This window comes from Equus caballus, chromosome 1 (assembly GCF_041296265.1).
Source record: "Equus caballus isolate H_3958 breed thoroughbred chromosome 1, TB-T2T, whole genome shotgun sequence".
Classification (NCBI taxonomy): Eukaryota; Metazoa; Chordata; class Mammalia; order Perissodactyla; family Equidae; genus Equus; species Equus caballus.
In genome coordinates, this window is record NC_091684.1 from 171,672,631 (window position 1) to 171,688,847 (window position 16,217).

General features: G+C 39.4%; 1 long non-coding RNA gene across 1 annotated transcript; it reads left to right on the forward strand.

Annotated features, from left to right (window-relative positions):
- Window positions 1-5,042: 5,042 nt before the first annotated feature.
- Window positions 5,043-6,542, forward strand: LOC100629138 (uncharacterized). The gene is made up of 2 exons (XR_011425927.1): window positions 5,043-5,228; window positions 5,358-6,542. It is a non-coding gene; the product is annotated as an uncharacterized lncRNA (long non-coding RNA).
- Window positions 6,543-16,217: the final 9,675 nt, after the last annotated feature.

The window sequence follows — 16,217 nt, forward strand, 5'->3', positions numbered from 1 at the left end:
AATCAGTTTGATATATCACATTAATAGAATGAAAGACAAAAATCATACGATCATCTCAATGACTGCAGAAAGCATTTGACAAAATGCAACATCCTTTTATGATGAAAATTCTCAACAAATTGAGTATAGAAGGAACGTATCATAACGTAATGAAGGACATACATGACAAACCCACAGCTAACATCATACTCAACTGTGAAAGGTTGAAAGCTATTCCTCTAAGATCAGAAATAAGACAAGGTACTCACTCTCATTGCTCCTATTCACCATAGTACTGGAAGTTCAAGCTGGGCAATTAGGCAAGAAAAGGAAATGAAATACATCCAAATAGGAAGGAAGAAGTAAAATTATGTCTGTTTGCAGATGATATGATCTTGTATATAGAAAACCCTAAGGACTCCACCAAAAAACTGTTAGAACTAATAAACTAATTCAGTAAAGTTGCAGGATACAAAATCAACATACATAAATCATTTGCATTTCTATACCCTAACGATGAACTATGTGAAAAGAAATAAGGAAAGCAATCTCACTTAAAATTGCATCAAAAAAATTAAAATAATTAGGAATAAATTTAACAAAGAAGGTGAAAGATCACTATACTTAAAATTACAAGACTTTGATGAAAGAAACTGAGAAAGACGCAAACAAATGAAAAGATATCCCGTGTTCATGGATCAGAAGAATTAGTATTGCTAAAACATCCATATTATCCAAAGCCTCTACAGATTCAATGCAATACCCATGAAAATTCCAATGATATTTTTTACAGAAATAGAAAAATTAATCCAAAAATTTGAATGTAACCACAAAAGACTCAAATAGCCAAAGCAATCCTGAAGCAGAACAAAGCTGAATGCACCACAATTCCTGATTTCAAACTATATTACGAAGCTATAGTAATCAAAACAGTATGGTACTGGCAGAAAAACAGACAAGTAGACCAACAGAACAGAAATGAGAGCCCAGAAATAAACCCATGCATATGCAATCAATTAGCATTTGACAAGGGGGCCAAGAATACTCAATGGGGGAAAGATGGTCTCTTCAATAAATGGTGTTGGGAAAACTGGACAGCCACATGCAAAACAATGAAACTGAACCATTATCTTACACTATACGCAAAAGACGACTTAAAATGGATTAAAGATTTGAACATAATACCAGAAACCATAAAATTCCTAGAAGGAAATAAAAGGGGTAAGACCCTTGACATCGGTGTAGGCAACAGATTTTTGGATTTGACACCAAAAGCAAAGGTAATGAAAGCAAAAATAAAAATCTTCTGCACAGCAAAGTAAACCATCAACAAAATGAAAAATCAACTTAATGAATGAAAGAAAATATTTGCAAATCATATATCTGACAAGTAGTTAGCATCTAAAGTATGTAAAGAACACATACAACTCAATAGCAAGAAATCAAACAATCCTATTAAAAAATGGGCAGGGGATCTGAATAGATGTTTTCCTAAAGAAGATACACCCAACAGGTACATGAAAAGGTGCTTGCAACACTAATCATTAGGGAAATGCAAATCAAAACCATAATGTCACCTCACACCTGTTGGAATGTCAAAAGACAAGAGACAAGTGTTGGAGAGGCTGTGGAGAAAAGAGAATTCTTGTACTTTGTTGGTAGGACTGTAAACTGGTACAATCACTATGGAAAACCTTATGGACATTCCTCAAAAGGTTAAAAATAGAACTACCATATGATCCAGCAATTCCATTTCTGGGTTTATATCTGAAGGAAATAAAATCAGTATCTTGAAGAGACATCTACACTCCCATGTTCACTGTAGCATTACTCACAATAGCCAAGACATGGAAACAACCTAAGTGTCCATTGATGGATGAATGGATAAAGAAAGTGAGGTATATACACACATTCAATGGAATATTACTCAGCCATGAAAAAGAAGATCTTGCCTTTTACAGCAATGTGCATGGAACTTGGGGGCATTAAGCTAAGTGAAATAATTGAGACAGAGAAAGATAAATACTGTATGTTTTTGCTTATATGTGGAATCTACAAAAGCTGAACACAAAATAGAGAGCGGAATGGTGGTTGCCTGGGACTCACTTGGGGGAGCAAGGATGGGAAGATGTTGGTCAAGTGTACAAAATCCAGCTATAAGATAAATAATGTCTGGGGACATAATGTACATGAGGATGGCTATAATTAACAATACAGTATTATACTTGATAGTTATTGATAGAGTAGATCTTAAAAGGTATTTCCACAAGAAAATGGTAATTATGTGAGAGGATGGAGGTGTTAACTAACCTTATTGTGATAACTATTTCACAATACACATGTGCATCAAATCATCAAGTTGTATACCTCAAACTTACATATGTTATGTGTCAATAATATCTCAATAAAGCTGGGAAAAATAGGATCAGGCTTTCAATACATGAAAATTAGACATTTTTAATAATTGAAATTGACTGTAAAAGCTATGAGATCTACCAAGATATTAAACAAGGTTGTGAGAAGAAAATTGGATAGGCAGTGACGGAGAAACTTAAGCTATGTCTTGCTTTTCTGCTGTTGAGTCTAGCCTATTTTATCAATCAGCTTTTTAATAAATCAAGAAATAGAAGTATGCTTTTTCTGATCAAAGATGGTAGACTGATCATGTAGGTTTTTCACCTTGCACTCCCAAGACTACAGATTGAAGGGCACTCTGGGAGCAAGGATCCAGCTGCTCCAGCCTGGCTTCCCTCTCCAGGGTTCTTTCCCCACCAAACCAAGTGAGGCTCAGTCTTGCTGCTGCTCTCTCTCCTCACTTTGCCAACAGAGGTGGCCTGGGCAGGCCTCTTCCCACAGATCTTTCCAGGCAAGACTCAGATATCAGTCTCTGTCCCCCCAGACTCCAGGGACATATGTCAGATTCTCCCAGGGACTCTCTTCTGCTCTCTCCTGTTTGCAGGGCAGGGCAGGCCACTCCTGAAAAGTTTCAGCATTGCAGCAAGCATTCAGCTGAGGAGAATTGAGACTTAGCCTTACCTCTGGCAAGTCCTTCCCAGTTTTCTGGGAGATTCTGGCGCTACCCCCACCTAGCTTAAAGGAGGTGATAATCTTTCCCAGGAGGAAGACGGAGAGCCCTGTCTAGGAATACTTTCCAAAGAATTCTCTCTTCCTCTCTGCACCTCTCGACTTCATTCTTAGGTTGGAGGCAGATGAAGGGCTTAGGGTTTCAGGACAAATTTATCACTCTCACCAAGTCCTGTTGGATATGTCTAACTTCTCAATTTATATTTTACGGAAACTTACCCATATTGTCCTTAGCTTTAGCTGAAATGATGAAAAACATGAAAACTCCTCATTGTCTAATTAAATTCAGTTAATATCTATTCATTCCCCACAATGAAAGCAGATTTTGTAGCTCATATATACTATATTTGATTGTTATATTACTATTTACTTCTGATCTTTTTTTCTTTTGCTGAGGAAGATTCTCCCTGAGTTAACATCTATGCCACTATTCCTCTATTTTGTATGTGGGTCACTGTCACAGCATGGCCACTGATGAGTGGTGTAGCTCTGTGCCCGGGAACAGAACCAGGTGCTGAACTTAACCACTAGACCACAGGGCCAGCCCCTTACCTCTATTTTTTAAATAAGAAGCATCTACCTCTACCTGCAGGTCCATCACATCAGTCAGTGTGTTCATTCTCCTCTGTGTAAGATGAAGCTGCTAATGCTCCTACTCAGCCCTTCCTGCTCTTTCCCTCTCCTGTCCCCACATACTGTCCACTACACTGTACCTTTATGTCCTTTCAATTGTCAATATTTTTAGTCTTTTTTTGTCTATATGTTGGTTTATATAATTAAGAAACAATAAATTCCATTTATTATTATGACTAGGATATTTTGTTATTCGTTCACTCCACACAAGGCAATGTGAACATTTTCTACTCCAAAAAGCCAATGTCAGAGCCAAAGAAAAATGTTCCCCACATCATCAGTTGGTTTTTATTTTCCTAAATTCCCTAAGTTACTTAAAATAATTTCATATTTATATCACCCCTTTCATGCACATTTTCCCTCTCTGAAGTTTCTAATCACCTTTATTTTACTTCTTTGGAAAAAACAATATACTTCCATCATTTTCTCATTTTTCATATTCATTTAATCACTTATCTACTGAGAAGAGCCTATCTTCTTCTTTTTAATATTTTTAATCTTTATTGGCCTAAAACTCCCAGTTCTTGATTACATATTCTGCTAGAATGGACTTACTTTTTTGGAATGGCTCATTTTGTGAGATGTTCTATGGGAGTGGCTGGAATTTTTTTCTTTCTTTTTTTTTCTTCTTTGAGCAACAGCTAAGTAATATTTTTGTTTTAATTGTCATGGTACTCAATTTCTACCTGCCAGCAGCTGCATACTCAAAACTGAGTCTGGGTCAATCGATTGGACTTCCCTGCCCTAAGGATTATTCTGATGCTTCTATGTGATCTGTTATAGGCAATGACTCAGAAGACTGCTGTACTCGTCCATTCAATTTTTCCGTGAAGTCTCTTAGTTTCTCTCTTCTTGTGTGTCTCCATACCTGGAATGAACAGTAGGGACCATAGAGGATCACACACTCACTTATTAGGGAAGGAGGAAATGTTAAAACAGCCACAAATCACATCATGCCTCTGAAATCATAAGGACAAGAAAAATTGTGCATCTGTAGGGATTATGACTGTACATGGTTTCAATGAAAAGGGAGGAATATTCCTGAGTTAGCTGATGTGAGATAATTGCCCAGTCTGTTCCTTTCTAAGTGCCTCTCTAAAGATGCCGGAAACAGCAAGGGGTACCACAAGGCTTATGAGAAGAGCTACTTCTGTTTGGCCTCCAGAGGGCGATCTTGCGCAAACTAGAATTATAGCTAAAGAACCGCATTATTCCTTCAGCTCCTCCTTCACAGAGCAGGCTAAGGTGTCCATCTGGAGCTCACTACAGACAGTGACACATGAGGAGAATTTAGAAGTCAGAAAGCTTCCAGATTTTTCAAGGAAGAGACTCTTCCAAACGTCTCTGGAATGTGCTTAGGCAGGATTCTAGAGCACCAACCATACCCGTTCTTCCTTGTTCCAAGGGTGCTGTTTCCTTAGCCATATTCCTTCCTGCTCAGAGAAGATCTTTAAAAAGGGTCCCACGACGTCTTCAATCCTCAGCCATGAACGTGGTTCCTGCGCCGATGCTTCTGATACTTTTTGCCCTGAGTAAGTAAAATTCCATTTCATCCTCCTGTTCCCTGAAAGTACGGTATTGCACCTCAACTCCGAATAGAGACATCTTCTCTTAATAGGTAGTTCTGTCCGGGTCTCATTGACATAGCATTGATGTTTCAGGAGGAACCGGAGCCCAGTCAGTGACCCAGCCTGACGTCCACGTCACTGTCTCTGAAGGAGCCCCTCTGGAGCTGAGGTGCAACTATTCATCTTCTGTTTCACTGTATCTGTTCTGGTATGTGCGATATCCCAACCAAGGACTCCAGCTTCTCCTCAAATACACGTCTGGAAACAGCCTTGTTCCAGGCATCAAAGGTTTCAAGGCTGAATTTAGGAAGAATGAAACCTCCTTTCACCTGAAGAAACCCTCAGCCCATTGGAGCGACTCGGCTGAGTACTTCTGTGCTGTGAGTGACACAGTGCCTGGGACTGCAGGGGGAGCTGAACACAAACTTCTGGTGAATGTGAGGCTTTCAGTGACACAAGGGGTCAAGCTGGGACATTTTCAGTAAGATCTCATGTTCTATAAAGACAAGCAGAGCAGAGGGGACTAAACTGCGTAGCTCTTGTGCTAACATGGTCTTTACTTAATTTTCAAAGAGTCAGGATTCATGAGGAAAGGACACTTCGTGAGAAAAACACAGTGTCCCCAATAGACTGGAGACTAGACCTTGCTTAGAGAAACGTTTCAAATGGGACAGTGGCAGGGACTGTTTTGTGTGGCGATTGCCATGTGACCTGTGACCAGACAGGAGAGTACTGTGACAGTCTACCCTGGTGGTTTTAATTCATTAGTGGCACCCTAGGCTTCACTCTAGCTGAGGAACTTTTCTTAAGGTCCCATCTGTGTATGAATATTTGACAAACTGAATGGGGAGATGAGGATTAACAACACCTAGAGGAAGGGACAGAGGAAAATGTGATAAAATAAAATCACTAGGCATACAGGGAGGATATTTACTGACTATTTCTGTCATTTACTCAGCTCTTCCATTTTATCATAAGCTCAAAAAAATGGAGCTGAGATCCCTGTAAACCCATCCCTGGATCAGGCTGAGGAGGGCCTGGGCTGTGATAACATGGCAGAGGTGATTACTGGAGTGGAGTTGAGAGTAGACATCTGTTAGAGCCTAGTGGGGCTGGAGGCTCCAGTAGAAAACATCTGTATGGTCTATTTCCTTTTTTCCTAATTTTTATAACTAAAATGTCTTAAAATGAACTTCTACTCCACTGACTTAGGAATTACTCAATATCCTTGATGAAATTTCTTCTCCAATATCTCTTCCGAGGAAAAAGACAAATAAATGAGGGAAATAAGGAATATAAGTAAAGAGAGGAGAAAAGGGGGAGGTGTAAGACAAGACTGGGGAAAAAGGGAGAAACGTTTTGCTCAAACTGAAAAATGTGGCCCTTCCCTCCTGTTCACAGAGCAGAATCAGACATGTGGATGTGCAGGATGTAGGGGAAAGTGTCTGATGGGAGAGGAGAGGAGGTGAGAATAAGATCAAGGTGGACATTCCATACATGTCCTATTTCTTTTCCTACCAAGCAAAATCTAATTGTAGACATATGCTATCTTCATGTATAAATATAGATCTATATTTTCTAGACTTACAAAACTATTTTAATTTCTTTTATTTGTATTTACTTTTCTATCAAAGGGGGTTAACAAAATTATACGTACGATGAAACAGTATTCTTTTGTTCGACATTCCATATAAATAAATTGTCAAATTCTCTATCAAACTGCATGTCTTGATTCTTGTTTAGAAAGCAGGGTCCCTGAAACCAAGATCTTCCAGGACTTATTGACCCAAGTGATGTCCCTGGTTCCCTCTGAGATGTCCTCTCACTTTTCTTACCTTCCATCTAAACTTTCAAACTTCCCTTCCTAAAATAATTCTCAAAAAAAGACTGGGGATGTTGGATATGTCGCCTTACTGTTCCCCTGTCCCCACCACATCCACACACCTGAGAGACATTACACACCAGCCTAGACTGGGCCATCATGGGTGGAGTTTCCTGTTTAGAAGCAAAACGACAAAGCTCAGGTGTGTGTGTGATTGGTGCTCAGTGATTCTAGTGGAACGTACTGACAGTAAGAACAAAATTTGTCTGGAGTCAGCACTTGACACCCTCCAGAGCAGGGGTGAAGGCACCCAGCAACAGAACAAAGGATCACGAAGAGACACTGGGGAGCTCTGCGGGGGCTTCTGTAGGTCCAGGTTTGCTATGAGTTGGGGCCTTCCCAGATGGGGGACTGGGGAGTGTTCCGCAGCTGACGGTGGGTGGACAGGAAGGGAGAGCTGACACAAAGCTCCTGGATGGTTCTATGTCCTCATGGGTGTGTCTTGGGATAGTGTATAGCTTTAGAAATGGCATCAGTCACTCTCCAGTGACTTAATTTGTGTTTGCTTTTCACTTTCCAAGCAGGGGTGAAGGGGTGAATGTGGAGCAGAGTCCTTCAGCCCGGAGCCTCCAGGAGGGAGCCAGCTCTACTCTGAGGTGCAATTTTTCTACCACAGTGAACAATGTGCAGTGGTTCAGACAGAATCCTGGGGGTGGCCTCAACCTTCTGTTTTTCATGACTTCAGGGATGAAACAGAATGGAAGATTAAACTCCACAATGAATTCTAAGGAACTGTACAGTACCCTGCACATCACGGCCTCCCAACTGGAAGACTCAGCCACCTACCTCTGTGCAGTGGAGGCACAGTGCTCCCAGGTGATCTGCAGCCTCTACCCAAAATGCAGCCGAGCCTGCAGCAACACCCCTTCCACGGGGAGACTTGCATAGCAGCATTGTGCAGACTTAGGTTTTCTGACTCATTTTTGTCAATATTTTAATTCTTTCTGTGATTATAAATATATAATGCTAACATGGAGATTCTAAAAACAGTGGCAAGATTCAAATCCATGTTTAAGTAAACAGCGGAAGTATCCAATTCAGGGTCAAAGTTAGAGCCTCAGTGAGCAGACCGATATGTTACTAGTGTGAGAAATTTATAAATGTTCATGTGCTGCTGGTACAACTTGTTAATATATTTTTTTTTTTTTGAAAAAGATTAGCCCTGAGCTAACATCTGCTGCCAATCCTCCTCTTTTTGCTGAGGAAGACTGGCCCTGAACTAACATCCATGCCCATCTTCCTCTGTTTTATATGTGGGATGCCTACCACAGCATGGCTTGCCAAGCAGTGCCATGTCTGGGGCCAGGATCCGAACCGGCGAACTCTGGGCAGCTGAAGCAGAACTTGTGAACTTAAGTGCTGTGCCACCGGGCCAGCCCCCTACTTGGTAATATTAACACGTGGGTCAGCTTTTAAGGATGTGAAAAAGAGCATTGTCATACTGGCCATGCTTGTATTCGTAAATTCTGGTGGCTGGAGGTCCTGAATAACAAATATGACAGCAAAGTAGCTAATGTTTAGGGAACACTTACGTGCAATGAGCATTGTATAAACGTCTTTAGTATCACTTAATCTCCATAATACCTTATGATGCAGATACTGTGTTGTTCTCATTTTGTTTTAACAACAAGGGAAAGAGGCTTAAACAGTAAAATGTTAGATGACTTTACAAGGCCAAGTCACTACATGGCAGACTCAGTGTCGGAAGAGAAGTAGTCTGACTTCAGATCTCACATTCTTAATCCCTACCCTCTTACCACCTTTTCAGGAACCCATAAATAAAATTATTTATAGAGATAAGTATACAGAATGTTTTAAGAAAAGTCAACAAATAAAAAAATAAATTTTAACAGTTTCTAATTAGTGACTTCTAAGGGAAAGCTAGTTGTAGGTTCCCTATGAAGTGATGATTCATCCATTGTATTCTCTTCTGCAGAACCACCCACTGCCGCCTCCAGCAGGTCTCAGTGACCCAGGCAGCAGAGGTCAGAGACAAACGAGGCCAGGGTCATCCCAAGATTCAACCCCAGGCTCATGCCCTATCAGTCTACCAAGGATCTACTTTCTTCTCTTTAAGAGAGAAGTAGCCAAAATTATTTTATCTGGAGTTCATTCAAACGTACATTCACTCAGCAAATATTTATTTTGTAGGACAATATGATAAGCACTGGTGTAGTGGTTGAAGATACCTTATTCCACAATATAGACAAGTTTCCTGCACATCTGGAATTTTTATTCTACTGTGTTGGGAGATAGAACGAGGAAACAATTGGACAAATGACTTCAAGATACAAGTGACGTTAAGAAAATAAAACAGGGTGATGGGAAAGAGATTCACAGTGGTCATGGAGCTCTCTGGAGTGGTGACACATGAACTGAGTCTTGAATGCCAAAAAAAATGACCAAAAAACAGGTGCTAAGACATGGGATAAGGAAGAGTTTTCAAATGCAACCGTGGTCATTAGGCAGAAGCAAGTTTGGTATATCTGTGAAAGAAGGCTGATGTTCCCAGAAGGCAGTGAGGAGAGTGGTAGATGATAACGGCAAAGAGGGAGTCAGGGGCCTGATCATATGTGGCCTTGTACCATTATGGTTAGGTTCAAATTTTATTCTACATGTAATGCGAAGCATTTGAAGGGTTTTAAATTAGGTGGTCTAATCTAATTTATATTAGAAGGACCACAGTCCATGCTCTGAGATGGCTCATGGGAGAAGAGTGGGGCAAAACTATGGCACGAAGACAGGAAGAGCTTCTAAGGGACCCAATGAGACCCAATGGAGACCTGATGGGGGCTAATTCTGGGAGGAATCCTATAATGTGATCACATAGTCTTTATGTGAACATTTCAAAAGTGAGCTTTCTTTAACAGCAATTGGTTAAAACCAGTCTTTTTCCATGCTAGCTACCCCACTATCAGGCTTTCCTTTGTTTCCGTGGTGTTGGAGTGGCTTTAGACATTTTTGGGAATCTGGCTAAGGTGAGATTGAGTTGAGGACACATTTAGTTTGCGTTATGTGAGATATAGTCAGGGATTTGCAGTGACTTCTGTATATAGTTGAAACTCTGCTAGCCATTCCTGATGTAGGAATTGCTTCCAGGAATATTCTTTCTGTCTACTGGCTGGACTTGCCCAACATGAGGACATGAAACTGTGCAATATTAGCTTGGGCATGTTCTATGGCCCTCAGTACTTAAGTATGTCGGTAGAATAGGAAAATCAAGGTTCGAAATATACAGAGATGTGTTATATAATTAAGTAATTTGCTTATTCTAGGTACCTCATATAAGTGGAATGAATCATACAATATTTGTCTTTTTGTGTCTGGCTTATTTTACTTTAACATAATGTCTTCCAGGGTCGTTCATGTTGTAGCATGTCTCAGAATTCTTTTTTAAGGCTGAATAATATCCCATTGTACAGATAAACCACATTTTGTTTTTTTGTCAATTGATGGACTTTTTGGTTGTTTCCTTTTTTTTGGCTATTATGAATAATGCTGCTATGAACATTCATGTACACGTTTTTGTGAAAATATGACTTTTAATCTGAGACTGGAAGGATAAGGAAGAATTAGGCAAAGCTAGCTAATTATTGGGGATGAGAATCAGGAGTATAAGAAGATAGAAGTAATCTGGGGCCAGATCACTCAGATCTTTGTAAGGAGTTTGGATTTTATTCTAAGTATAATATCAAAGCCATTGACTGAATGGAAGTTCCACATTGACATGATCCGATTTGTGTTTTAATATTGTCACATTTATTGCTACGTAGAGAATGGATTGTAGGGTGCAAACATAGTAAGGAGACCAGTTAGAAGACTGTTGCAACAGTTTAGGTGAGAGGTGATAACAGCCTGGATTAAGATTATGGCAGTGAATACTGAAATTTGTGAACACATTCAAGATCTATCTCTTCCATCAGGCTTTTTAAAATTGAGATATAATCGACATATTGTGCAAGTTTAAGGTGTACAACATTTTGATTTGATATATAAATATATCACAATATGATTACTACTGTAGCATTAGCTACATCATATCACATAATTATCATTTCTTTTTTGTGGTGAGAACAATTAAGGTCTAGCCTCTTAGCAACTTTGAAGTTTATAATACAGTATTTTGACCATGATCACTATGCTGTGCATTAGCTCTCCAGTACTTATCTACTAGTTCTAAATTTGTATACTTCAACAAAATTTATTCCTAGCTACTTTATTCTTTTTGATGCAACTGTAATGTGGATTATTTTCTTAATTTCTTTTTCATATATTTTGTTGTTAGTCTATAGAAATGCAACTGATACTTGTATATTGATTTTGTATCCTGCAACTTCACTAAATTCATTGATTAGGTCTAATAGTTTCTTGGTGGAGTCTTTAGGCTTTTCTATATATAAAATCACATCATCTGAAAATAGAGAGAGGTTTACTTCTTCTTCCTTTCCAATTTGAATGATTTTTATTTCTTTTTCTTGCCTAATTGCTCTGGCTTAGGACTTCCAGTATTACGATGAATAAAAGTGGTGAAAGTGGGCATCCTTGTCTTGTTTCTGATCTTAGAGGAAAAGTTTTCAGCTTTTCAGTGTTGAGTATGATGGTAGCTGTGGGTTCTCATATATGGCCTTTATTATGTTGAGGTAAAATTCCTTTGTACCCATCTTGCTGAGAGTTTTTATCATGAATGAATGTTATATTTTGTCAAATGCTTTTTCTACATCTATTGAGATGATCATATGATTTTATCTTTCATTCTGTTAATGTGGTATGTCACATTGATTTGTGCATGTTGAACCATCCTTGCCTCCAAGAGATAATTCTCACTTGATTATGGTGTATGATTCTTTTAATGTACTCTTGAGTTTAGTTTGCTAATATCTGGTTGAGGATTTTTTCATCTGTGTTCATCAGGGATATTGGCCTGCAATTTTGTTTTCTTTTAGTGTCCTTGTCTGGTTTTGGTATCAGGGTAACACTGACCTTATAAAATGAATTTGAAAGTGTTCCCTCCTCTTCTATTTTTTAGAAGAGTTTGAGCAAAATTCCTATAAATTCTTATTTAAATGTTTGGTGGAATTCACCCATGAAACCACATCCTGGACTTTTGTTTCTTGGCAGGTTTTTGATTACTGATTCAATCTCCTTACTGGTAGTTGGTCTGTTCATATTTTCTGTTTCTTCTTGATTCAGTCTTGGTGGGTTGTATGTTTTGGTAATTTACCTGTTTCATCTAGGTTGTCCAATTTGTTGGTGTATAATTGTTCATAATAGTCTCTTATGATCCTTTGTATTTCTGTGCTATCGGTTGTAACATTTCCTCTTTCATTTCTAATTTTATTTGAGTACTCTATCTTTTTTTCTGGATGAGTCTAGCTAAAGGTTTATATATTTCTATCTATCTGTCTATCTATCAATCTATCTATCTATCTATGAGGCTTTTTAAAAAACCAGCTCTTAGTTTTGCTGATCTTTTCTATTGTCTTTTTAGTCTCTATTTCATTTGTTTCTGCCTTGATCTTTATTATTTCCTTCCTTTTGCTGACTTTGGGCTTATTCTTCTTTTTCTAGTTCATTGAGGACATCTTCCTTAGTTTCTTCATTTTCTTTGACTCTCTGTGTTGGCTTCTGTGCATTAGATAAAAAGGCCACATCTCCCAGTTTTAAAGGGGTGGTCTTGTGTAAGAGATGAGTCTTATCATTTAACCTGGCCCTAGCTCTTGGTTGTCTTTCAAACCTTTGTGATTGTCACAAAATAGGATTCTTTGTTCGTAGTGGCTCCCAATATTTGAGGATGTGCTAAGACCTATCAGTGTCTCAAAGGGAAGGATCTCAGTCAGCACCTAAATGCAGGCTGACGGGAAGCCAGAAACACACACAGAGTGCACAGGCTTCTTTCAAGGTGATACTAGCAATCTGGAGCAGGGCCAAGGGAGAATGCAAAGATGGTGGCTGTCAACATCCCCAGTCTCTGGAAGGGATTGCAGTTGGTCCCTAGATTTGCGTTAAATTAGGAGTCTGATCCTCAGGCTGTGGCTTTTAAGATGTGCAAATAGGCCTCTCCAGGAAAGACTGAGGGATGGGCATTTCAGTCTGCTTCCTCTGCTCTGAGCTCTGGGAGTGAGTCCTCATGAGCCCACTAAAAACCACTTCTTTGCTTACTATACTCTTGTGGGTCTCGTGGACACAAACCCTGTAGGCTTTCAGAGCTGGGTGTTTTAGGGACCTGTCCATCATGTGGAAGTCTTAAAAGTTAAGGTGCTAGACATTGGGTCCAAACCCTTCACTTCTAAGGGAGAAGCTGGGAGTTGTGAGTTCCCTCCTGATTATATGTTGCCATGCTAAGGGTGGGTTTTATGGCGAGACTGTATCTCCACCTCTCATACCCAATTCAATGTAGATTTTTTCTCATTCATCTAATATATAGGAGTTGCCTAGCTAATTTCTGGATTTCTTTGAGAAGAAATTTTTCTGTGGGAGGAGGTGAGTTCTGGAGCCTCCTCTATTGTCATCTTGAACTAGAATCTCTATTCTATGCCTATGTTTTTGATAGTAAGGCAATATTTAATGAAAAAAATCATAGAGCTGAGAATTTGTCCAAGAAATGTCCAAGGAGTGTCCTAGGGTTATAGTAAATATATGGAACAGTATGCCACAAGTGGATCATATTCAGACCAGTAGTTTCAATTCTAGATGCTATATTTCAAAAAGACAAATGTTGATCTAAAAGTGTCAAGAAAAGTGCTATAAAATGCGACTAAGAAGGGAAACAAAAGAAAAAATAAACAAATGGGATTATATCAAACTAAAAATCTTCTGAAAGGCAAAGGGAACCGTCGACAAAATAAAAGACGACTTACCAGCTGGGAGAAGGTATTTATAAATCATATATCAGATAAGAGGTTAATATCCAAAATATATAAATAACTCACACAACTCAATAACAAAAATACCCAAACAACCTTATTAAAAAATGAGCAGAGTATCTGAACAGATATTTTTCTAAAGAAGATATACAGATGGCCAACAGACATGTGAAAAGATGTTCAACCTCACTAATTATTAGGGAAATGCAAATGAAAACCACAATGAGATATCACTTCATGTCGATCAGAATGGCTATTATTAAAAAGACAAGAAATATCAAGTGTTGGAGTGGATATGGAGAAAAGGGAACTCTCATATAGTGCTGGTGGGAATGTAAATAGATGCAGCCACTATGGAAAACAGTATGGAGATTCCTCAAAAAATATAAAAATAGAAGTACCATACAATTCAGCTATTCCACTTCTGGATATTTATCCAAAGAACATGAAAACACAAATTCAAAAAGATACATACACCCCTATGTTCATTGTAGCATTGTTTACAATAGCCAAGACTTGGAAACAACCCAAGTGACCATTGATGGATGAATGGATAAAGAAGATGTGGGGTGTGTGTGTGTGTCTATATATATACATAATGGAATACTCCTCAGCCATAAAAAGATGGAATCTTGCCATTTGTGACAAGATGGATGGACCTTGAGAGTATGACGCTAAGTGAAACAAGTCAGATGGAAAAAGCCAAATACTGTATGATTTCGCTCATATTTGTAAGATAAAAACATAGATACAAAGAACAGATTGGTGGTTACCAGAGGGGAAGGAGGGTGGGGTAAGGGTGAAAAGGGTAAAGGGGTAAAGGGGGGCATGTGTATGGTGAGGGATGGCTACCAGATTTTTGGTGAGGAACACAAGGTAGTCTCTACAGCAGTCGAAATATAATAATGTATGCCTAAAATTTATATAATGTTATAAATCAATGTTACCTCAATAAAGATATTTTAAAAAATTGAAAAAAAAAATGCCACTGGGGCCGGCCCAGTAGCGCAGTGGTTAAGTGCCCATGTTCCGCTTCTAGGTGGCCTGGGGTTCACTGGTTTGGATCTCGGGTGCGGACATGGCACTGCTTGGCATGCCACACTGTGGCAGGCACACCACATATAAAGTAGAGGAAGATGGGCACGGATGTTAGCTCAGGGCCTGCATTCCTCAGCAAAAAGAGGAGGACTGGCTGTAGTTAGCTCAGGGCTAATCTTCCTTAAAAAAAAATTTGTAAGTAGAACACAAAATGTGAATATAAATTTTGCGCTATACATAGCAAACATTGGTTACATCACTTCAAAGTGCAGGGAAAATCACAAGAGGGCGCTCCTTTCCTCAGATGTGATTTATTCCCACATTCACATGGTGGTTTGACACTCATTGGCCCTCCTCTGTGCGTATCATGTTCTCTCTTCAGTTGGTGAGTTGCTGCAGGTCTGGAAGGTGCTCTTTCCAATGGAGAAAGGACTCTCCGGAAGATCCTATCCAGGATCCGGAACTGAGACTAGAGCAGCACCCTGTCAGCTTTGGAGTGTTCAAGGGAACAAAGCCCTTTGTCTTGCCTACAGTTCAAGCAGCCATACTCTCTGCTTTTGCTTAATGCTTGTGGTGGTCTTGCTCCTAATTCGCAGTGAATAATGTTCTACTTTTAAATTATTTTCTATTCTTAGGTATAGGTGACGATATCTAGCTCCATTTCCTCGCTGGAGACTGTCCTTCTGTTTATATATTCCTAACTAACAAAATCTTAATTATTTTAGGAGGAAGTAATGAAGAGATGGTGACCCAGACAGACGGTCTTGTTACTTTCCCCAAGGGGCCACTTCTGACCCTGAACTGCACTTACCAGACCAGCGATTCAGTTTTCCTTTTGTGGTGTGTCCAGTATTACAATAAAGCTCCTAAACTCCTCCTGAACTACTCCTTTCTGAGCTCAACAGAAAACCAGTGGACAGAACATCAAGGTTTTCAGGCCAATCATGTTAAGAGTGATGGCTCCTTCTACTTGCAGAAACCCTCAGTGCAAATGTCGGACTCAACTGTGTACTACTGCGATCTTAGAGACACAGTGAGGGGGACTGCAGGCGGAGCTGAGCACAAATCCAGGTGGGGCCTGGTTGTGGGCAGCTCTGGGAGGGGAGAATTACGATTTCTCTCATTAGTATCTTGGGTTGGGGACAATTGGAGACGGAAAAATTTCCAGCT